Source organism: Macrotis lagotis, chromosome 6, assembly GCF_037893015.1.
Source record: "Macrotis lagotis isolate mMagLag1 chromosome 6, bilby.v1.9.chrom.fasta, whole genome shotgun sequence".
NCBI classification, from domain to species: Eukaryota; Metazoa; Chordata; class Mammalia; order Peramelemorphia; family Peramelidae; genus Macrotis; species Macrotis lagotis.
This window is the reverse complement of record NC_133663.1, coordinates 13148671-13172778: the sequence shown is the minus strand read 5'-3', so window position 1 is coordinate 13172778 and position 24108 is coordinate 13148671.

The following is a 24108-nucleotide window of genomic DNA, read 5'->3' as shown; positions in this document are numbered from 1 at the left end:
AGTCTTTTGGAATTTCTTGTGTATTTGGTCCCAAGCACCCTGGAAGATACAACATACTGAAGGGAAGAGGGCAAACTTGGATCAGAGCCTTGTTTCAATTATCAACCATTTCTGACTTAGAGTCTGTGTGACCATGGAAGAGTCATTAGCTCCTAGATCCCTGGTTCCTTATCTGTAAAAGATGGAGTTGGATGGAATGCTCTCATGGCCCCTTTGATGTAGGCGTCTAGGGCTTATCAGTTACTCTATTGGATAGATTGTAAAATATTCCATAAGGGTATAGAAGGACTGCTACCTGTTCCAGGTATTTTCTGTCTCTTTCAAATACTTTTTTTTAAAAAGTTTTTGCAAGGCAGTGGGGTTAAGTGGCTTGCCCAAGGCCACACAGCTAGGTCATTATTAAGTGTCTGAGGTCAGATTTGAACTCAGATACTCCTGACTCCAGGGCTGGTGCTCTATCCACTGCTGCCCCTATTTTCCATCTCTTTCAACCAACAAACTCCACCTTTTTTTTGAAAGCAAAGAGGGTAGAAAATGAAAGTTTATTCCCACAGCAGGTTTGAACTCCCAAATGGAGAATTCCTTCTCCAAATGTACTTTTAAACATGTAAAGCAGATTTGTAGATCATGTTTTCCAGCAAAATTTATTTCTGAAACCAGACATTTCTCCTGAGTGAGAGATTTAATCACCATTGCCTCCGTTTCCTCAGTTTGGAAAGAGGGTCAGACCACTTCCTGTGTTTGTTTTAAAACCCTTAGGATCATAGACTTATGTAGTGGAAAGGGACTTTCAAGTCATCTAGTTCAATATGAAGGAACAGAGATTAAGGGAAAGTTGACTGGTTGCCCAAGGCCACTGTAAAAATTTCTGATATATTTTGTTTGAAAATTGTTTATTCTGGAGAAGATCCTTAAAATTCAGAAAACTTCTGGAAGACATTGAAACTTTAAAAGCTCCATTCACTGTATGGAAAGGAGTTTGTCGTTGAAGGTTAGGGAGCTCTTTGCAATGAGGTAGAAAGTTCATGTATTAATGGTTCAATTTTGCAGGGAAAAAACTGAGCATAGAGTTAAAGGCCTTGCATAGGGGTGAAAAACAAGCAAGAATCGGAGAGAAGATTCAAACTCAGGCCTTCTTGATCCTAAGGTCAGATTGCCTCAGACCTGAGGTGAAGATCTAAGAGTAAGATGTCCCCCAGTTTCATAAATCTGGGCAACTCATTTAACCTCTAAGCATTAACTTTAGTGTTCTCATCTGTAAAATGGGGATAATGTCCTGAGTCGTCATAAAGTTCAAATGACATAATGAATGTGAAGCACTTAGTAAATTTGGAAGCATTAGATAAAATGTGAACTATTAAATATCTAGTATTATAACTAGGCTTTAATAAATAAACAAATATACACACACACATCCGTATCTATATATAGACATATATATGTAGCTATGCATATATATTACCAAATGAACAAAAGTAGCAAGAAAAACAAACTGAAATTTTATTCACGACCTACTGATCAGGTGCCTGCTAGGGAGGGTCAAGATGCTAGAATAGCCATTTTTTTTAACCTGGCCAGAGAGACTTGGAGGATACAGAGTCAAAAGAATAGCTCCTGTCTTCAAGCGGCTTCCATTCTGTTGAGAGTGGGAGGGTATCCGCCAGATGTGTGACCTGCTGTCTTGATAACTTGAAACTGTAGGACCGGCTCTATCTCATTTTATTGAATGCCACATCATCAATTTTTTTACTAATGTATTTATAAAATAAAGATATAAAATAAAAATTACCTTTGGAATCTCTGGCCTAGGGTAATTCATTTTTGTCAATAGAGCTTCAGAAAGACATGGGATTTAGAGCTGGAAGAGACATTTGTGCCAAGAAGAAAAATGAAGCTCCAAGCAAATGAGATATACCCAAGGTCAGACAGCTGGGCCCAATGGAGCAAGAGTTTGAACCCAGCAGTCTCTCCATAAAAGATTTTTCTCCAAAGATAAGATGCTTCTGTCATGTGTTCTTATCCCCAGTATTTTTTATCCCTAGCCCCCAGTTAATCTTTGCCATTCTCCAAAAGACAAATGCAATGTCCAGGGTCTGTCAGATACAGTCACCCTGAAAATGCATCACCTTGGAGCTTCTAGAATTATAAAGTAGAGATGTCTCTACACTGGTTTGTCACCTAAATCCTTTCAGAAATAGCATGATCAAGGAAAGTGTGTGTGTGTGTGTGTGTGTGTGTGTGTGTGTGTGTGTGTGTGTGTGTGGCAAAGGGAAGAGAGCTGTCTGGGTAGCTATGAAATTCTACAGGGCCCAGGTCAGTCATTGCTAGCAATATGTAGCTGACTCTTTGGTGGGGTACAAGCCTCGATTCTTTCCCCAAAGAAGGGAGGAGCTATATTCAGTTGTGGCTGTCAAGGCTTGTTCTGCCCATCAGGAAGTTAGTTATCTGGAGTTTGGCCCAGAAAATGAGAGAAGACTGCTGGTTGGCCTACAGAGTGGTGGCTTTTCTTCATGTGAACAGGAATTCATGTCTATCAGATTATCTACTGGTTATGCTTGATATTTCAGAAACTATAGATGATATCTATTGGAGGGAGGTGTTTAGGGAGGCACCTAAATGCAAGTCCAGGATTAGGGAGAGTTACTCCTTTAGATGATTTAAAAAACTATAATCTCTTTTTACTAAATACAAACACTCAACCAAGATAGACAGGGCCCCACCCATGGAGACCCACCCAGATGAATAACAGCTCACCCAGTTTAAACAGTTTGTCAGATCTAAAGACTACCACTCCCTTTTTATAGCAATTTATATAGAAGTCATCAAACAATGGGACTGAGTATATTTAGCCTATCACTTTCCTTTAGGGTTCCATAAGACTTCAAATCCCTAGAAAGACCCCAAGTTTGCATGTCTGGGAGGATCATCCTCTAAAGAAATAGAGGAAGTTAGGAAGAAGGAGGGGGATTTTGGAACAAAGATATTTAGTTCCATTTTGGACAGATTGAGTTTGAGACATCTACAGGACTTCCAATATGGGCTTTCCAATAGGTAGTGAGACTTGAAATGTGAGATCAGCAGAAAGGTAGGGTTAGATAGTCTATTTGAGAACCATTAGCATAGAGATGGTAATCAAATCTATGGGAGATAATGAAATAGTCCAATGAAATTATAGTTATAGGGAAAAGAAGGCCAGGATAGAGACCTGGGAGACATTCAAAAGTTACTCCTTGGATAAAGACTCAACTGGCGAAGACTGAGGAGTGTTCAGCTGGATATGAGGGGAAGCTAGAGAGTATAATGTCAGGAAAGACACTAAAGTAAAGAGACTAGGCACTAGAGAAAAGAGTGGTTGATAGTGATGAGGCTGCAGAGACATTAAAAAGTTATGAGGGCTGAGGAAAGGTCATTAGAGTTGGTAATTCAGTTTTTATCTGTAACTTCAGGGTGAACAATGTCTGTTGAATGATGAAGATGGAAACCAGACTGTAGAGTTAAAAAGAAAGGAAGAGGATCAGGAATGGTGGCACCTATCATACATAGACTTAAAATTTTAGTCAAAAAAAGGGTAGAGCACTATGGGATGCTGGCTGGTAGAATGGACAGAGGAGAGGAGACATGGCAGTAGGGAAGCAGGAGGTAAAAACTGAGAGACTGAAAATGAGTTAGATCATGGGAAGACCAATCTGCCAGATAGGATGGGTGAAAATGGAGTGACTTTTGCATGTAAGAGGTTTTGCCTTGGCAAAGGACCACCTCATAACATGAGATAGTAGTGAAGAAGGCACAAAACCTCTCAGAGATGTGAAATTTGGAGAAAGAGAAAAGACAGTGCTCAACAAATGGCCTCATTTCTAAGTAAAAATATTAGGGAAGGTTCTCATTTAAAAAGTTTAAACCCACAGGAGGTTCAAGGAGAGGAGACAGAATGAAGCTAGGTGCTACAGTGAATTGAGCACCAGCCCTGGCCCTAGGAGAATCCAAGTTCAAATGTGACCTCCGACATTTGACTCCTACCAGCTCTGTGACCTTGGGCAAGAGTCAGTTAATCCTGACTTGCATCCTGAGCCATATCTGGTGGTCCTGATTCACATCTGGCTATTGGACCCAGATGGCTCCAGAGGAGAAAGTGAGTCCAGTGACTTAGCACAGCCCCCTCTCATTCAAATCCAAATCACATTCATGTCAAGGTATCATCTCCCTGATGATCTTCTTTGAGAACAAAGGGCAAACATCCTCGAAAATATTGGAAAAGCCATAATGACTAGTGGCAGAGTTGCCTAATTAGGGAGGTGTGAAGGATTGCCTTGAAGCAGTGAAGACCTAATTCAACTTATATTATGTATATCTTTAGTGGACCCTCTCAGAATGGATTTCATAATTTTCCCCAGTTTCTTTTAGCAGCAGGTGTGTAAGAGTAAAAGTGGTGGGAAACATCCAAGGATGAGTTTAATAGCCCTAATAGTTTTGTGAATCACTAAGGTCAAGATTATGTTACCATATAAATTTTTTTATGAATAACCACAATTAAAATAAATTGGTAACATGTCAACTCATAAACTAATTCATCATTATACCTTGATGGTTGTCAAGAGATGCATACACACACACACACACACACACACACACACAAACACACATACAAACAAACACACACTCCCCTCCCCCCCTTAACTAGACCCTGACTATCCCAGATAAAAACCAAAACTATGTCAGAAATAGTGCAGCAGTCCCCAATTACTTCTTTTTTTTTAAAGTTTTTTTTTTCCAAGGCAATGGGCTAAGTGACTTGCCCAAGGCCACACAGCTAGGGAATTATTAAGTGTCTGAGGCCAGCTTTGAACTCAAGTTCTTCTGACTCCAGGATTAGTGCTCTATCTACTGTGCCACCTAGTTGCTCCTCCCAATTACTTTTTCTAATTTATTTTGGGGAACATGTGAGGCTAAGGGGTATCAAGTTTAGATTTTAGGTTATCTCTTTCTCCAACAGAAAGAATATTTTTTCTCTTCTTCCATCGACTGTGTTTGCTCCTTGCTTCCATCCTTTATAACTCATTTTGGCTGGCTAATAACATCATCTACCTATTTCATTTAAGTTGGCAGAGACTCTTTCTCTATACCTACTTATCATCCATTGCTTTCTACCCTTCAGACAAAGCTTCCCAGAATTGGACTGGCGGGCCAGAGGGGTTGGGGAGCCAAGCTAGAACTTGTTTCCCATCATGGGATTTAAGATCTCGAGCCCAAGCCAAGGCCATTTACTGAGCATTCTCTTTTCTCTCTTTCTCCTGCTTTGGACGACAACTTTCTTACCCTCAGAATAGCTTTGGATGTCACTATGATCCTACTCTCGAACACTAGAATAAAAATTTCTATTAGTACAAAATACTCATTAGATAGTTTTTGGATCCACTGTGTTTATTGCCTTCTTTTTCTTCTCTCAATCTATTTGAAGCTTTCCAATGTTGGTTTGCACCCAAGGAAATGAATACTTAGGCCTAATTAATGAAAATAGGTTTAATCACTGAGACATATAATTTCTAATGATGCATTGCAAATACTTTTGTCAACTGAAGTCTATGAAAGGAAGGGGGAATAAAATGTATTTAGCAAGTCATTTGCTTTCCAAGCTCGTGTGTGGTTTTCATTAAAACGGAAAATCAAGGATTGATTTTGGGCTAAATTCTGTTCTTTCTTTGGCATTTGTGCTTCAGGGTACTTGAAGAAGTGATTCATTGAAATTCATAGTCTTAAGGTTAATCCTTTCAGTTTAAGGTAAAGAATTCATGTTAAGTACATGTATTTGAGGGCTAAATTTAAATTCCACATAATCTACTCTTTTCCAAAGGTGCTTGTGGGCATGGGGGACATTCAGTATAAAAATGAAGAGGGAAAGACTGATTATTGGGTATGATGAACAATTACAAGACCAGTTTCATTGGATTGTACAGTCCACAAAGATCATGAGAAAAATGGAAAGGTAAAAGGAGACCAGGTTTTGAAGGTCTTACCATGGCAGACATGTGCTTTTTTTCTATTTGATTCTAGAGGTCACCGGAAGCTGTAGTCAGAATGGCCCAGACTTGCTCTTTGGGAACAGAGGCTAGATTAGATTGGGGACCCAAGTGGGAGAAGCAGAAAGAAGACCTGAATAGGGTTCAGTTTGAGAAGCAGAAATATAGAAATGTTGCTGTGGAGAGAGAAACAAGATCAGACAATTTGCTGACTAGGTGGGCTGATGGATAGGGAGAGCCTGAGGCTGACCAGGAGGTGAAGTTGGGCAATGAGAATGATGGTGGTGAGCCTGGGAGAAATAGGGAAGTTCAACTATTGTTCTATTAGAAACCAGGAGGGAGGCCTGGAGGGATTTGCATGAACTGACTCAGAGCAAGATAAGCAGAACCAGAAGAACACTGTGCACCCTAACAGCAACATGAGGGTGATGATCAACCTTGATGGACTCGCTCATCCCATCAGTGCAGCAATCAGGGACAACTTGGGGCTATCTTCCATGGAAAATACCATCTGTATCCAGAGAAAGAATTGTGGAGTTTGAACAAAGACCAGCACTATTCCCTTTAATTTAGGGGGGGGGAAATGATATCTTTTTTTCTGATCTTTCTTGTTATCTCTAAGACGTTTTGTTTCTTCCTTAAGGATATGATGTCTCATCAAACTCCATTTGGATCAATGTATACCATGGAAACAATGTAAAGACTGATGAACTGACTTCTATGGGGGTGGAGGGAGGGAAGTAAGATTGGGGGAAAAATTGTAAAACTCAAATAAAATCTTTAATAAAAGAAAAAAAGAAATAGGGAAGTTCAGAAGGGCAATCTCAAGGTGAAAAAAAGAGCATTGTCTCAAGAGTAACTTGGGAATATTGAAAGTCCAGAGGAATTTCCCCAATGGGATCTAGGCTCTGATCTTACCTGTTCCTTAATTCTGAGTGCAATTCTCATTGCATGGTCCATCTGCACTAATGAATTATGCATATCTTTGTGTGTATGTGAACAGATGGTTGAACAAATAGAAGATATATGTGATAATTAAATAAAACAATAACTTATAGACTGTCATTTTATGTAATCAAAACATACATTATCATGCATCAGCATACATGTAGGAGTATGCACAGGTAACTAGGTGGTACAGTGGATAGAGCACCGCCCTGGAGTCAGAAGGACTGGAATTCAAACTGGCCTCAGACGCTTGATCCTAGCTAGCTATGTAACCTTGGGCAAGTCACTTACCTCTGCCTCAGGTCCAGGGCCATTTCTAGTCAACCTGATTTACATCTGGTCACTGGACTCATATGACTCTGGAGGAAAAAGTGAGGCTGGTAACTTCGCCCCCCTCACTCAGATCCAATTCACAAGTGTGTCCCTGATGTCATGGTCTTCTTCAAGACTGCAGGACAAACATCGCCTTCACACACATGTGCACCATCTGACGGCGTTACTTATCGGATAGTCCATTGAACTGCACATCATAGACCCGTTGAAAGGGTCTTTATCTGCTAGGTTTTCCAGTGTGTGTATTTCCAGGCTAATCTCTTTTTGCATATCTGCCCACCCACTGAGAAGGCCCGGAAAGTTCTGGTAGGCAGAATGCCATCATCCCCTAACTGGACCATCTTTGTAATTGGGTAGTGCCCTTTAGATGAGCCTTTACTAGCTATATTTGTACTGGGGAAAATCAGTTTAATGAATTTAATGAGCTGGAAAGGTATAGGGAGCAATCCTACTAAACTTGTGAGGAGGGGGTGTCTTCAGTCTGGCCCTTAGCCTTTCCCATTAAACCTCCTAGAAGAGCAACTTTAACAGTAAGAGGACCCTGGAGATGAAGACCACTGAGCACATTTGGAGGCTCCCAAGCCAATGTGGAGAGATGAGATCAAGGGAGAAGAATGGGGCACCAGACTCCTCCTTGAGCCAAACTGCTTTCCTAGCACTGATAAGGGTTTGTCTTTTTGTTTTTAATTAATTAATTTATTCTTATTTTGTACAAATGATATTTTTTATACATTACTAAAATATTCTTGTTTAAGAGTAAACATAATGCACCCCCCAAAATATAGAGTCACATGAGCAGTAAAGTAAAGAGAAAAAATTAAAATTAAAACTAATGATGATGATGATAACAATAATAATAATAATGATGATGATGATGATGATGATAGGTGCAGCCAGGTGGCGCAGTGGTAGAAGCACTGGCCCTGGAGTCAGGATTGTCTTTTAATTAGGTCTTTCAGCTGTTAACAAATCTCTTTCAAAGAATTTTCCCCAATTATACAAATGATGAATTGGTATTTGAAAAACATAAATTAATCAAGGGCAGACACTGTTAATAAAACCAAATCTCCACCAACCATTTTATCACTGATTCACCCCCTTTCCCACTAGATTGCATTAACCACTGGCCAATGGACCCAGATAGTTCCAGAGGAAAAAGTGAGGCTGGTGACCTAGAACAGCACTCCCTCACTCAAATCCAAAGCACATGCATATCATAGCATCACCTCCCTGATGTCATAGTGTTCTTTGAGAAGAAAGAGAAACGTTACCACCACCACCACCACCACCATCATCATCATCATCATCAAGGATACACCATTGAGTAATTAAATGTAATGTTACAAAATTCAGACACCCTAGGACCATGACTAATATTGTGGCTATTTCCTCAGTAATAGTAAAATATAATTTGTTAATGATTCATAAGATACCATTTTGTATTGTGACTCTTCTTCTTCCAAGAAGAAAGGGTTATGAAGCTAAAGAAATATGCCTTTTTAACTAAATTCACATCACAGCTGAGTCACTATAACTCTTTTAACATTTACACCCATACTTGAGAAGTTATCTAATTCTGAAAAATACAACTACTGATGTGACAAAGTCCTTACTTGGTATAATTTATTATAATCTTGCATCTTAAGTTGTATGTGTGTGTATGTCTGTGTGTGTGTGAGTGTGATGGACAATGCTAACAGCAGTGCAGTATAATGGCTATAGGGATGGACTAAGGTCAGGAGGAGATGTAACAGAGAACAACTAAGTGACCATAATAAGATTAAAAAAAATATGAATTAAAAATTTATAGCATTTGCAGAGGAAATGAACAAAATCATCACAAACTACCAGAACAACTAAATGCAAATGAAACTGAGAACTTAAATGGATATTTATAGAGATCCTGAAGTGAACAAAACAGGAAATAGAGATTCTAATACATCCAAGTTTGGAAAGAGAAAATGAACAAACAGCAAAAGAGTTTCTAGAAGAGAACTACATACAAATGAATTGTCCCAGGTATTTCCTTAAAAATTTAAATCTCCAATACTAAAAGATTACTAGCATGCAGAGAGCGCTTTAAACTTTGCAAAACACTTTACAATCATCCCCATTTTTACAACAACATTGGGAGGTGGGTGTTTTATTATACCCATTTTATAAATGATGACACTGAGGCAAACATAGAAGTTAAGTAAATTGTTGAGACATAGCTCTGACCATTGTCTGAATTCACTATTTGAAAGAAGCATTTGAACTCAGACCCCAGGTCCAGGGATCTATCCTCTCTGGTGCCACGTGACTGTCTCCTATGTTCAACCACCGTAGTGCTTGGTACATGGTGTGTGTTTATTAACTGCTTTTCATTCATTTAAGAAACAAGGAAAAAATCTATCACGTGCAATGAAAGCAATTCCATCCTCATCTATGCCAAAGCGACTGAATAAAGTGCATGTTATGGATTAAAATCATGCAATTACAGCAGAATGACTGATGGAAATTAATGACTATAACAAGGAGACTAAGAGAGACTGTGTGTTTTTAGCTCTTAAGTAAATACTTCATCTACTTGTCAAGCAGAGAGACAAGGAAGCCAAGGGCAACCCAGATTCAAAAGGCAAACTTAGTTGTACAATCTTCCAAGAAGGACCCCAAACTGAGATGAGTGAGTGAATGATATCACATTTAATGAGCATTTTTTGGTCATCCTGGTTTTCTGCTGAGTGTCGGTGAAAAAAAATAAAAACAAGAATTCACTACCACCAAGCAACTTAACATTCTAATAAGGGGAAGAAAATACAAGTAGGGGAATGGTGGTCAGGAAGTAAAACTTTGGACTAGGAAGTCAGAGGAAGAGGACTGGAAGCATTGGAGACGTAATTAATGTCGTCATTCCCAAATGGTGGCCTGTATTCATTTATTTACTGTTCCCAAAGTTGGAGTTGGGCGGGGAGAAGGGAGATAGGAGATTCCTGGAAAGTGGTATAAATAGTGCATGTTTAAATCTCAGTATGATTTTTAAGGTTCAGTGCACAGAGCCCTGGGCTTGGAAGCAGGAAGGCTGTTCTTCCTGAGCTCAAATCTGTATACTTATGATCTGTGTGACCCTGGGCAAGTCATCTCACACTGTTTGCCTCAGTTTTCTCATCTGCTCAATGAGCTGGGGAAGGAAATGGCGAGCCATGTTGGTATCTCTACCCCTAAAAAAAGCCAAAAGGAGGCCATAAAGGGTCAGATACCGCAGAACAACTGCATAATTTTTTAAATTTCTTCAGGATATACTAAAATCTAAGGCCCATACTCAATCGCAAGATCCAAATTATTATTATTATTGTTATTGTTATTTTGCTTCTCTCGGGGAGGATTGCAAGCACAGTTCAAAGAACCACATGTTCTACTGCCCTGGACTTAAAATAGGTGCAACTCATGGGAGGTATTCAAATGAACCAAAGTTTAGTGATCTGCGGCGGTCATGAAGTGATTACCACAGCGGCCTGACATCTGATGTGGCTGTCAAATGTTTTCTAAGATAAACTTTCTCAGGGCCCTTATCTTTGGAAAGATAAATGCAGACTTGAGGGCCAAGGTTAATAGAACTTTAGTCCTTTGATAGAAGAGGATGATGTTATGTCACTCAGCACCTGCCCTCCTCTCCTTCCGTATCTTAGCTGCTTAAACTCACTCATATTTTTCTCTTTATTTCAGTGTAACAAATAAGAAGGAGAAAGTGAGTAAAAAATAATTAAGTGATAAAGCCAAGCAATCAGGTCATAAAATGGGCAAGAGGATGACTTATTCAAGCATTTTACAGTTGAAAAAAGTTTTCAACTGATGAAATATTTAATGCAGGAGTGCAGAAGGAAATGGAATAAAACCTCCACTTGACAAATGATTAAAAAGATCTATTAGCAATTAAATATATTAATCTTTTTTCTTTCCTTAAAAAAAGCATCATATTTCTAAAGCAGGGGCCCAACTTTCTCTTTGTCATAGTTACCTCTGGCAGGACAGTGAATTTTAGAAGAACTACATATAATATTAAAAAAAAAAAAGGAAATCAGTTCTATTGAAACAAAGATGCAATTTTTCTCATCCAAATTCAAAAACATTGATAGATCCCATGTTAAGAACTGCTATGCTCTGATTAAAGAATACTATTTTTAGCTTTTTGTTTGATGACATTTATCTAATTATGAGATATGAAGTCTTTTAGTTTGTAAAATTTGAGTCAGTTTTTTTTCAAATCTTATGATTATTCTAATTGCTGTTAAAAGCTCAAAGGGACCTTGGTTTAGATTGCATGCTCTGGTAGGAGACAGAAAAGCCTGGAATTCAAATTCTATCTCTGACACATACTGGCTGCATAAGCCTGGGTAGTCACTGAAATATATACTCAGTAATTCATATGCTTTTCCAAGATTGCAAACGGCAGAAGTAGGTATTGATCTGCATTAGTAGAGGGATCTTTCTCAATGGGAGTACCCATACCATTGAAATCACAGGTTCCATTAGAAAATAATAGCTCTGGGGCAGCTAGGTGGTACACTGGAGAGAGCACTGGCCCTGGAGTCAGGAGTACCTGAGTTCAAATCCAGCCTCAAACACTTAATAATGACCTAGCTGTGTGACCTTGGGCAAGTCATTTAACCCCATTGCCTTACCAAAAAAAAAAGAAAATAATAGCTCCTTTCTTGATATCAAAGTCCTTTGGGAATAGCTCCAAATTGCTCTCCAGAATGGTTGAATCAGTTCACAATTCTACCAACAATAAGGGTAGCTATTATTCATATTATTAGAATAGATTTTGAAAATGGGTGTCATCTGTACATCGTTCATGAAAAATGACACATATTGGCAAGACATTCAAGTTGAGTCAGCAAGTATCTATGAGGTTCCAGAATGCTGTACTAGGTTTTGGATGCACGAAGAAAGGCAACAACAGTCTCTGCCTTCAAAGAACTCCCAGTCTAATGGGAGATAGGTACAAACAAGCCATAGATAGGATCAACTGGAGATAACAGCAGAGGAAAGTACAAATATTAAGGGGGACTGGAAAAAGACTTCTGGTGCAAGGTGACATTTTGGCAGAGATTTGAAGGAAGTCAGGGAAGTCAAGAGGCAGAGATAAGAGTGGAAGAGAATTCTGGGCAGTGCGTGGCTGGCGAGTGAAAAGGCATGGAGGTGAGATTTGCTTTTTAATGTCACTGGCTTCCTCTTCTTCCTTCAGTGACTGTTGGGGGAGATCAATGAACATATTCTGCCCCAAATCATCAGTGCTCAGATAGAAATGGGGGGGCACCTAATTGGATATAAGGATCTGCTTAGGCTCCATATTGACTCAGTTTTAAGATGTAATAATAATAATAATAATAATATATATTTTATTGTATTTTTTTTGCTACATATTTTTCAATTATATTTTAATTTGGTTCTTGAGACACTAATAGTGTTGAGGGTTAGTGGGCTGCGTATTCAATATGTCTGCTCCAAGGATTGGTCCTGAGGCCTCTTGTCTATCTCTTTACTTTTACTTTTGATTTTTCTCATCTGCTACAGGGGGTCTAACTATCATTTCTATGGAGAGGGTCCCCCAAACTATCTACTTAACCCTAATCTCCATCATAAGTTCTGGTCCTGAATCATTGCCAACCATCTGCTAAACAGGCCCATGTAGATATCCCTTCAGCATTTGAAACACCACATGTTCAAAAGAAAATCTTTTGTCTTCTCCCTAAGTCCACCAACTTTTCCAAGCTCCCAATCTGTTGTGAACACCACTATTTTCTACCAGAGTAAACTATTTTTTGACTCTATGTATTTTAGTTTTTGCCCAATTATTTGCAAATATAATTTTTAACATTCATCCTTTTGCAAACTTTTGAGTTCCACATTTTTTTCTACCATTCTCCCTACCATCGTAAACTAGATCTGTAACCTCAGTCATTCTTTGTCCTTTGTTCTCTCTCTCTCTGTCTCTCTCTGTCTCTCTCTGTCTCTGTCTCTCTGTCTGTCTGTCTGTCTCTCTGTCTCTCTCTCCCTCTTTCCTCTTTCTGTCTCCCTGCCTCTGCCTCTGCCTCTGCCTCTGCCTCTGCCTCTGTCTCTGTCTCTGTCTCTGTCTCTGTCTCTGTCTCTGTCTCTCTCTGCCTCTATGTCTCTCCCTCTCTAGTCAATCAGATGCCGTCTTCTCAATCCATCCTACCCAACATTTCTTCTCTGTCCTCTTCTATCCCTGCCTCTACAGCTTCCACTTCATTCAAGTATTTCTTGTTGTAGAGATTTATTATAGCAATCTGCTAATGGGACTTGTGCTTCCAGGTTGGGGAAGCTAGGGAGCTCTCCAGTGGATGGAGACCTGGAGTCTTCCGATACATCAGCTGTGTGATCCTGGGCAAGTCACTTAATCCCCTTTGCCTCAATTTCCTTATCAGAAAAATGAACTGGAGAAGAAAATGGTGAACCACTCCAGTATTTTTTCACAAAAAAAACTCCACAAAAACAAAACAACAATCCCCTAAAACAAATGAGATCAGAAAAAGTTGGACACAACTGAAACAACTATGACCAACCAAATTCTTGGGTATGATGTCCATTCCATACATCGGCCAAGATCCTCAGCCCAAGGGTCATCTGCCCATGCCGTTTTCTGCTCAACAATTACCAGTGGCTCCTTATCACCTCTAGGCTTAGCATTTAAAACACTTCCTAGACTGGCTCCATCCTGCCTTCTCCTGACTTATTTCACATGACTACCATAAGCATAAATATACAATGCACACACACATATGTATACATACAAAGAAATATACACACATATAAACACACATACACATGTATGGTGAAAACATATACATTTCACCCAAACTGGCACGCTGCCCCGATGCCAGTTTTTCATTGTCCTTGCATAGGTGGTCCCCATGGAAGAAGTGAATCTCCTCTTCACTTTCCTCTTTTGTAATCCCATCATCCATCCCGCTCCAGCTCAGGCCTCACCTCAGACTTTCCGAAGTCTGCCCCTTAAGGGAAGGGACTATTTCATTTTGATTTTGGAATCTGTAATGTCTGGCACAGTGATTCAACAAATAGGGAAATTCTGGATTCATGGTGAAGGCAGAGGGCCACAGGGGATGTACACTAGCACTGACCTTACCTTCAAGGGTAACATAACCATTGAGTTCTGAGGCAGCTCCTAGGGTTATGGGTGCCTTAGGGAAGGGTCAAGGCCTTCATCCAATTGAGACAGACCGCCCATACCATCTAATTGAAATGCTCATCCCTTGTTGACACCTAATCAACAGTCTGGAGAATGTGTTCTGAAGTGCAGCAATGAATGCCTGGCCCCCTGGAAGCCAAGTTTCCCAAATTCCCTCTGGTTTCTCTCCACTCTGAAAGTGTTTAGAGGATGCTTGTTTCCTACCTTTGATTCATTCTAGACAGATTGTGTTCTGCTGTTTTAGGATCCCTTATAGCCCAGTTCTATTTAACTATTTAACAGTCAGATTTGGATTTTTTTTTAGGATTTTTGCAAGGCAAATGGAGTTAAGTGACTTGCCCAAGGCCACACAGCTAGGTAACTATTAAGTGTCTGAGGCCGGATTTGAACTCAGGAACTCCTGACTCCAGGGCCGGTGCTCTATCCACTGCACCACCTAGCCACCTCCAGATGTTTTTACAAAGAAATATTTCCTTTAAAGGCACAGCAAAAATAAGCATGCAGATCCCACCCCCACCCCCATCCCCAAATCTGAGGGGCATAATTACCCTTGATTTTCTGTTGAGGGGAGGGAGATTAGGGTCCCAATTTAGCTCAGTTTCTATATAGCATCATTCCCACTAAGTTCCAAGCTCAAAACCCCACCTGGATTCAGGTCTCCAAACTCTTGGCTTCTCAAGACTGGCTCTCAAAGGGGAGCCCCAGGTCTAGGGAACCCTCTGCCTGCACCTGGACAAACAGAAGACACTCAAACTCCAAATCTAGTGCTTAGGGCCCCAGGAATACGAGGAAATGGTAAGTCTCCCATCCCTGCTCATGGCATGGGGCCCAAGCTTCAGATGCACAGGACCTTGACACTGATGCTTCAGGAGTGTCCCTCAGGGAGGTGGTGTCTGGTAGGTGCTCCCACCCATGAGGGAGGAGGATGCAGGATATCTCCCCTTAGAAGCAGTGCCCTTGACTGCTGCCTCCATCTTAGATGATCTGGGAAATGTACTTCTTGTCACTGACTTTAAGCAGGGCAAAGTGACATGACTGACTCAATTAACTTTCTTCCTTACATTGTTCAGTCATTTCCAACTTTTTTTGTCAGTCCGTGGAGTTTTCTTAGCAAAGATAAAGGAGTGATTTGTCATTTCCTCCAATGTTTCCCCATTTTACAGATGAGGAACTGAGGTAAATAAGGGTTAAGTGACTTGCTTAGGTCATAGAGCTGGGAAGTGCCTGAGGCCACATTTGAATCCAGATCTTTCTGACTAAGCATTGTACCACCTGGCTTCCATACATTACTTTGTGTGCAAAAAGTTGACTTAGCACTACATTTACTGAACTTTATGATTAGTGACTCTACACCCCACTCTTCTTTCTTCCTTCCTCAATTACTGTCTTATGGCATTTATTTATAACCTTCCTGAGACTTGGTTTCCTCATTTGTCAAGCTGGGGTAGGGGGACTAGCTGGTCCTAGGTTTCTTATAGTTTTATATCTATGATCATATAAAGTTCCCATTTGGGGAACTGGCCTTTAAACTTGTTTCTTTAACCACATATGTAAACTATTTAAGAGCAGAGATTGTATTGTTTTAATTTTTCAAAAATATCCTCAATACTAAATATAGTACTGGGCATATACTTTTCTTTTCCCTCTCTCTTTCCTTTCCTCCTCCCTCCCTCCCTCCCTCCCTCCCTTCCTTCCTTCCTTCCTTCCTCCCTCCCTCCCTCCCTCCCTTCCTTCCTTCCTTCCTTCCTTCCTTCCTTCCTTCCTTCCTTCCTTCCTTCCTTCCTTCCTTCCTTCCTTCCTTCCTCCCCTTTCTCCTCTTATATTTTTTGTCTTTTATTCAAACTGAGTCCACTTTATAAGCAAGATCACCAATGACTCTAAGGCCTTCTAAAGATTTTGCAGCCAAATTCTCTCTGGTACTGATTACAGAAATGCCTTTTCTTGGTTACCAAAATACTTTCCTTGGTCCCTTTGTCCGAAAAACCAAGCACACTTCAGTCTTGGGTCAGTGACACTCCCCACACCCACAGTTTTCCTTCTCTCCCCCCTCAGTGCTCAAGTCCAACGGGGCTTCCTTTCCTCTCTACAGTCTAGAATGACTTGCTCTTGTGTCTGGCTCTTGCAAGTCTACACAGAAGAAAGAGAAGCCACCAGAAACCCACCCTGAGTAGAATTCCCCAAAGCCTTCTCCCTCCTTGCAGGTGACTAGAATGTGATTAGGATGACTCTCATATCTCATTATTCTGGAGCTCTTAAGGCTCCATCTGCTGAAGGAGTGTGTTCCAAGAGATATAGATATAAATTGAGGATTTGGAAAATACTGGAATTATTAGCCCCATTTCATTGACATGGAAATTGACCATCATTTCCTAGAGAACAGAGACCTTGTCTTATGGCACAAAGAAGTCCAGTTGTGGGGATGAGAGGTGGAGACACTGGGTCATTGCCTCATGATGGAAAGGTAAAGACCCTGGGACACTTCCAGATGACTTTTGGGGAGGTTTTCATGAGAGGGAGTGGAGCATTCTGAGTTTCTGATTACCAGGGAGTAGGGAAGCATATCATATAATAGCTTCTTCTTTGAACCTAATTTCCTTGCAGATGAGAGGCTAACCTTACTATTGATAAAAGGTAAGTGTGCGAATGCCAGTGATCCGGGGCATAATCCCAGTTGTTCTGCCCTGATCATGGCTCTGTCAACATTCTTTCTTCTGTTGAGAAGTATTATCCTTGGAACCAGAATAATGCCATTTGAATCCTGTCTTTGATGCTTCTTAGTGTGTGACTCTGGGGAAGTCACTTCATCTCTGAGCCTCAGTTTCCTCAACTATTAATAGGCATATGAATAGCACCATGAGGACTGAATGAGAACATGTAGATAATTTCAAACCTTATAACATGTGAATTCCCTTGAATTATTGTTCCAGAGCATCTTCCATATCACATGCATCCTTTATCTCTCATAATGCCTTGAGAAACAGAGGTAATCTATAGTTAAGCTTCCCCTCCTAAGATCTCTCTTTAGGTGGAGGGTGGGCCAGGGCCCCTCAGCATTCCTACAATAGCTTTACCAGGTCAAACCCCTAACCACCAACATAACTTCCTCTACTTCCTATGACTTATCATAGACTAAAACCTCATTTCAGATACAAATGAAAAGAGCAGACATCACAGACCAGCAGCAAAACCTGTCTCCTCTGTGCTGGGAATTGGAAGAAAAATGGAGTGGTCAAGAACTGTGGATTTATAGAGAAGGGTTGATGTTGACTTCAAACTTGGTTTCTGGTGCCATCGGTGCCATCTTTCTTGGGCAAGTCACTAAATATTTCTTGTTTTAAAATAATCAAAGGTGGGGAGGGGTTGGTCCAAAGAGTCTCTGAAAACATATGTAGTTCTGGAGCTATGGGTCGTTATTAGAAATAGACTCCATTTGGGATTGCATTGTCATTCTATATTTTAAGTAATAGTCTAAATAGGGAGGATGTTGGAAAGGTATTAACTGGCTCTAATTTCAAGTCTCCACATTGAGATCTAATACTTCTGTGACCTTAGGAAAATCTCCTGATCCCTTCCCCATTGACATTTAGTTTCCTTAGCTGTAGGAGAGGGCTGACTTAGATGGCCTTTTTGAGGATCTTCCTAGCTGTATAGCTCTGATACTAAGAACTGAAATGTATAATGTGTCCATATGGAAATGTGTATTATTATGAGGAAAAGCATGATCCAAATCCAAAAAGATAATATTAAAAACAGCAGGGCTGAATATAAACTCTGTGTCTTTAATGCTTTTCATAGTTAGAATCCAATTTCTCTGTGGAGAGTGTGATTTCCTCACTGCTGGTGAGATTTCCAAGAGTGATTTTCACTTGGTGAGTATTGAGCGATATCCTAAGTAGAACCCACAGCTGGGCCAAAGTAGTCAGTTGGCAAGAGTAAGTGGGAGATTTCTGGTCCCTGACATCTTTGATGACTGGCTGATCTGACACACTGTCCCCAAGTGACTCCTGAAACATTGCAACACATAGAATACCCAAGTTTGCCATGAGGCCATCCATCCTTGGCTTTAGTGCACACGGGTTTGGGAGCTGGTTGGGAAGGGGTTGCTCATAAGGATAGAGAATGGGGGAGGGAGACCAAAGAGAGGGAAGGAGAGAAAACCCAAGAGAAAGGATTCAACTAAATTGAGCAATTATTTATTAGTCATCAACTGTTTGCCTTGTGCTCAAGATAAGGAGACAGACAGAAAATTGAAAACATTCCTTGTTCTCGAAGAGCTGGGTGAGTCAACATTTTGAACATTTGAACATTTTGTTCACAGATACACAAAGAAACAATAATAATTAAATAATTAATAAAAATATAAATGTGATATAAAATGATATGAAATATAATAATATTTTAATAACAATAAATAATATAAAATATAAATGCAACATAAAATATTTTTTAACTGAATGAATGAATGAATGGATAAATAAACAAATAAAAGTAACTGGGTGGAGAGTGAGCAATCACTGACCATTGAATCTGCAAGGAAACAAGGGATTCCAAGTGACAGGGGGAGGAAGAAGAATATTCTAGGCTTGTGTAAGAGCTTAGACAAGGGTTGTGTTGGTGGCAGATGAATGATATATGTTCTGGTCAGGTGTGTACTGGTCCCAACAGTAATATAAAGATTGGGGAAATGGAAACAAAATGGGCAAAAAAACCAAATAAATAAAAACCATATGATTGTCCCATGTGGTTTTTTTTTACTATGGAATTAACAGAAAAAAACCTTTCCTGTTTCCTTACCATCTGTTTTTCTGCTTTCCCCAAGATCTCCTGGGCCTTCCTGTCCACCCAGCAGCTGTTAAAATGGCAGCTTCTAGAGAATGGGTCTATTCTGCTCTTCTGGTGGCATCTCAAATGCTTAGTACCATATGTAGGATATAAGCCTTTAGTAAATGCCTTTCATTTATTCATGAGATGATAGAAAGCATACACAAAGACATTGTGTACACATTGATGAACACATTTAGGTGAATCAGTAGACAGAGCAAGACCTTGGATCAAGAAAACCTGAATTCAAATTCTGCTTCAGACAATGACTAGTTCTGTTACCATGGTCAACCTGACCACAGTTTGCCTCAGTTTCCTTAACTGATAACCATGATGGTACTTACTTCTCAAGCTTGTTAAGAAGATCAGATGAGGTTATTTAGTAAAGCATTCTGTGAATCATAAGGCACTTTATAAATACTGGCTCTGATCCCTTCCTAGCTCCTCATGGGGCAGTGGCCAGGTTGGTAGCTGGAGCAGCCAAACAGGAAGGAGGAATCTGTCAGGTCTGAAAAGTCATGACCTCATTTTGGCAGTGACTTAGAGGGAGTTTGTGCTCAGAGGAAGAAGCAGAATTGGCAGAGATTTATCATCTGTTTTAGAAATTAAGTGAACCATCTGTCCCTCAAGAGTGAGACCATATCATCGCCCTACTTGGAGCATCATTCCCCATCTCTTTATCTAACAGTGACCTAGGCATATTTCATAAATTTTCTCACTGTTTCCCACTACAGAGTCAGTTCCTTGGACCCAAGATCTGGGGAGAAGACAGAATTGCCTACTAAGCAAAGACAGGAAACAGGGTAAAGGTAGAAATGAAGAGTACGATGTTAGTAATTGGACCACCAAGGAGTTTTCAAGACATGTGCTGACAGGACAAACCATCTGGCTCTTAAAGAAAGAAATGAACTTGGGAGGAGATGGGATCTGGGAAATTTCCAACTTTAAGCTTTAATAATATTTTTTTTGTAGAAAAGGATAAAAAAAATGGTTTGAGAACATTTTTGCCCATGGTGTAAATCCCCACAGAGTCATTTTCACAGTGTGAGAATTGGCTGTAGATGGATCTGCAGCTAGGCTCACTTTGCCACCTTGTCTTAATGTTTGAAGCTGACCCAGTTCAGAGCACAAATGTCCAACATGTACTTTCTACTTGCTGACTTTGGTGATGGCTAAATGTAGGGTTATTCTGAGGACAATGAGGCCTTTGGTCTTGAGGGTCTATGGGGGTAGTAATTTTGACCTTTTTGTACTTTTGTCAGATGAGGAGGTGGCCTGTGGCCTGAAGGACCAGAAATCTCTGGAGATCACCAAGTCATATTCAACATGGCAGAGGAAAAACAGTGCATTGGAATTAGAAGAGTTGGGTGGGAATCCTGACTCTTCAAATGGCTTCCATGAAGACCCTGAGAAAGTCACTCACCCTTCTTTGTTGACGGTGTGGAGTCTTCCTCTGTGAAATAAAGGGTTTGGACAAAATGGCAAGGTCTAAATTTTCCAGCTCTAAATCCTAGAATGTTATAAATGAATGAAGGATTTGTCATTTTGATTCAACTGAATTCTATTCAACAAATATTTATCACGTTCATATGCCAAGTGCTTAATTACTCATTGAAGGTACAAAATTAAACACATTGGCCTGACTTCAAGGAGCATGTTTCACTGCTCATTATTCCATGCATAGAGTTGACTAAACATAATGTATAAATAAAATGATTCCCAGGTTCTTTGTGGTAGGCCAAGGGGAATAGAACCCCTGTTCAAATAACTCGAGGTCAAATAGTTATTGCTTAGAAAAGTGTAAATCCTAGAATTCAGATCTGCAAGGGCTCATAAAGATTGTGGAGCATGCTTGTCCTCTTCCACCTTCTTCTAGATGAGTAAAACAGTACCAGAGAATTTCAGGGGCTTAGGTTCTTTTGATTAATGAGAGATAGGAAGCAAATTCTCATAAGGGGCTCACAGCTTGTATTAGTATATCTCTTAATTCAGAAGAATTTTGTTTTGTTTCTTTTCTCAAATTAAAAAGCAAATGTGTCATTTCTCATTTAACTTTTCTCCACAGAAAGTTTGATTGTGCTTTGCAGAGAATTTAGTGTTTCATAATGAATGGTCAATTCTTTAATAACCAAAACTAGATTTTTTACAAAATAATGCCAATAATAATATTCCTGTTCAAATATTAAGTAATGACAGCCTCTAATCCAGTGTATAAAACTTTTATTAAACAGTTAGTAGGTGCTGGCGCTGTCCTAAGTGCTGGGAATGTGCTCTGTGTGTGGTGTGATGTGGTGTGGTGTGGTGTGTGTGTGGAGAGAGAGAGAGAGAGAGAGAGAGAGAGAGAGAGAGAGAGAGAGAGAGAAATACAAAGGGGAAATTTTATATTGATATATATTTATTTGTATATATATATTTGTATTTATCTATCTCTCTTTTTCTTTCTTTCTATCATTCATTTATCCATCTATACTTAAACCCATATACATGTATATGTAAGTATATATTCACATATAGGCTTTGCCCTCATGTTGCTTACATTTTCATGGGAGAGGATAAGACATAAAAAAGAAGTTGGAAAGCAGGGGAAGGGGGACATTACTCACTTGAGGTCAAGGTGTTAGAGTCAAGAGTAAAGTCAAAGTTTCCATGGATGACGCAAGAATTTCCATAAATGGTAGTTCTGAGAAAAAACTCACCAATCAGAAGAGGTAGAGGCATCTCCAAGGGTGGACAGGCTACTGAGAAGCAAGTAGAATACCCTGGTCTAGAGGAAAGGGAAGAGGAGAAAAAAAGGGTCATTAGAGTTAACTGGTTTAACTCCAACATTTGAAAAATGAGCATGCCAAGACCTAGAGAAGTTAAAGCACCCAAGGTCTCTTGGAATATCAATCCAGGTTTCAGATCCCCAGATTATTGTTCATTCTGTTTCAAAACTTTTGTCTTTGAATACCAACCTCCAAGGTGTCCAGCCAAATGACAAGGGCTTTTTACCTCACTTTCAGTGTGCACCAGAGCCCTGAACAACCTCTAAGAGGTTTTGATGTCGTTATTTTCCATTCTATTAGAACATGTGCCATGCAGGAACAAAGACTCACCTCTATTCAGAATTAGCATGGAAAACAAATGACGGTTCATGTGTTTCTAGATTCAATTTTCAAATCCATTTTTTTGGTAAATGAAAACATCAGTGAAATAAAGAATCATTTATAGTTATGGAACATCTAGTGCTTAGCGAAACCTTGCCATGAGTGAAAAATGACTTTGGGGAATGAATGTGATGATGTCATTGGTCTCAGTTTCAATTCTAGAGAAAGATGTTAAGAATTTCTCAAAAACTACATTTCAAAACAAGCAATGCAGCAGATCATCCTTTATGCTCATTTTTAGCATTTTCACAATGACAATAGTAATGTGAGTTGGCATTTCTGTAAGATTCCAAAAAACACTTTGTAGGCATTATCTGTTTGATTCCCACAACAACCCTGTGAATTAGAGGGTCTTATTATCCACATTGTTTTTTTTTTTTGTTTGTTTGTTTCTTGTGTTCAGTCATTTCAGTTGTGTCTATCTTTTTGTGATCCCATTTGAGGTTTTTTTGGTGAAGTTACTAGAGTGGTTTGTCATTTCCTCCTCCAACTCATTTTACAGCTGAAGGAACTAAGGCAAACAGGTTAAGAGACTTACCCAGGGTGAAACAGTTAGTATATGAGGTCATATTTTAGCTCATTTTCTGAACTTCAGGCATTACTCCTATCCGTTGCTGCACCTAGCTACCTTCTCCCCATTTTACAGATGAGTTAACTGAGGTTCAGAGAGAGATCAATTGAATCTCCCAGGGTCACATAGTGCCTCAGGCAGGATTTGAATGACTATCTCAATTTTTCTAATTTTACTTTTATTAGATTCAAGGGCAGTAGAAGACAGTCAGAATGATAACCAGGAAAATCCAGTTTCAAATACTGATATTTTTGGTATTTTTGATGTAATCTTGGGGATTGCAGGTAACCTCTCAAGACCTCTAATTGAGATTTGTCACTAATTTGCAGAGTAAATGTCTGTCAGACTTGATAGAGGCACAATTTACCAAACATCACTAACTGGTTCCATGAAAACCTGAGGATGGACAAAGATAATTATAAAGGAAAGGGGTTCTTAATCTGGGCTCCATGGACAAATTTGGACTGCTAGGAGGTACCAGAGTACACAGAGCACTGGGCCTGGAGTCAGGAAGACTCATCTTGCAAAGTTCAAATCTGCTGCTCAGGCAGATTTATTTATTAACTGCATGACCCTGGGCAAGTCATTTAACCCTGTGTGCCTCAGTTTCCACATCTGTAAAGTGAGCTGGAGAAGGGAATGGCAAACCACTCCAATGTCTTTGCCAAATGTAGTCATGGAGAGTTTGAAATGATTGAAGAAAAACCTGGATAAATTTGGGGGGCTCCATGAACATTTGTAAGAAAATAACATCTTTATTTCATAAGTCAACTTCTGGTATTTTGATAATTCAATATTTTATTTTATGTGTTTTAAAATATGATTCTGAGAATTATCCATAGACTTAACCAGCCTCGCAGCTAAAAGTCATTTTTCACAAAATGGCAAAGTGGTTCTAGTCTAAAGTTCCCAATAAACAATTTTCCTAGAGTGTCCTCACAGAAATCTGGGTCTTTATAATCCATCAGTCAATAAACATTCATTAAGTGCCATTCATGATTATGTTCTATGTTAGAGACATTGGTTGGTATGGCCTAATGAAGAGAATGATAATTGGAGTCAAGA